Here is a 1639-nt window from a genome sequence, read left to right as displayed (position 1 = left end):
TGCTGTTAGTGATTTGAACCAGACAATAACGTTTCAATTAAGTTTCTTGTTTGAATTGAGATCCAGCTCATTACCACTGCTCATTTTCATTAACATTAAAAACCCTGGTCTGATCCATCATCGATCATCTGCATTCTCAAATCATCATCATGCACTTCCTTCAGGGTTCATACACTTTTTCACCAATGATTTTCAATGACTTTTCCATAACCTTTACCTAATTTTCCATGACCAAAAAGATTNAAAATAATTAAATTGAATACATTTTCTTTGAGTAAACACTGAAACGGGTCCCACAGAGCCAAACAGCACACAAAGGTTAAAGGTAAGCATATAATAATGACATTATTATATGCTTACCTTTAACCTTTGTGTGCTGTTTGGCTCTGTGGGACCCGTTTCAGTGTTTACTCAAAGAAAATGTATTCAATTTAATTATTTTAACCTGCATTATTTGGGGGTGGACCTCACATCCTCTAGGGGGGTCCGGGTGCATGCAACCCCGGGAAGATTTGTTTTTAAATGTTGAAGTGAAATGCATCAATCTGGTGCACTTTGAGCCCAACATGAATTTATGGATACAGCTCTCAACAAACTGAAAGGGAGCTGTATACTTTTCAATAATCCAAACATCTTTAGAATATGATCACAACCAATAACAAATCATTTAAACGTGTTTATTATTATCTTATGTTACCTATTAGCACTCTTTCTTTTTATTTATGCATATTTTACTAATCACTCTCCTTTTAAACTGTTTTTTGTTTTATTACTGTCCTATAGTACACATTGGAATGATTTCTTACTTTATTTTTTACATCTATATTAAATCGATAAAGGTGTGCTCCCTAGCGCTCGCTCTCTCTCTCTGTCTCGCTCGCTCACAGAGGCTGTGTGCTCCTCCATGGCGATGACGACTTGCGTTAAAATGAAAATAATAAACATATTTTTAAAGTGGGGGGACACAAACGGGATTTCGAAAAGTGTCACGGACGGTTAAACTCCTTATGAAGTGTGAGGTGCCGCTCCATATTGCTTTTCTTCCCGACTGCAACGCTGATCCCGCAAATCAAGCAAGAACGTGATTGGTCGATATTCATTGTGGGGGAAGGAGGGGTGTTAGATAGATATAGAGTTGTAGTAAGTAGATGGAGTTCGCTATGATTGAGGTTTTGTTTATGCATAGGGTAGATTCTTTTAATTACATTTCCTTTTTTACATTTTGGATTTGCTTGGTGAGCTACTTATTGAGGGCTTGCGAGCTACCGGGAGCTCGCAAGCTACTTGGAGACCCCTGCACTAAATAATCAGCTGTATTTCAATGAAAACTAAAATACTTAGCGAGTGTTTTCAAGAGAAATAATAATTTAGTAAATTATTTTCAAGCCACCATCTTCAAATATTTCTATATTCCTTTTTACTTTTCATGTTGATATTCATCGTACTTTTATCCACCTTAGCCATTTGTGCTGTTCTTTTCATCACTTTTCCCATTTTTGATTTTTAGGTTTTGGCAAGCCTCCGGACTGTCAGGAACAACTTCACCACCTTGACAAATGTACAATGTGTATCCAATAAGTAAGTTATCAAATTTCATTCAAACTATCTGCTGTATCTGTTTTTTCTGTATTATGTGAGC

The sequence above is a fragment of the Notothenia coriiceps genome, unplaced genomic scaffold (assembly GCF_000735185.1).
Source record: "Notothenia coriiceps isolate Sejong01 unplaced genomic scaffold, NC01 NC01_scaffold00024120, whole genome shotgun sequence".
Lineage (NCBI taxonomy): Eukaryota > Metazoa > Chordata > Actinopteri > Perciformes > Nototheniidae > Notothenia > Notothenia coriiceps.
The sequence above is the reverse complement of the archived record's forward strand: the minus strand, read 5'-3'. Positions refer to the sequence as shown.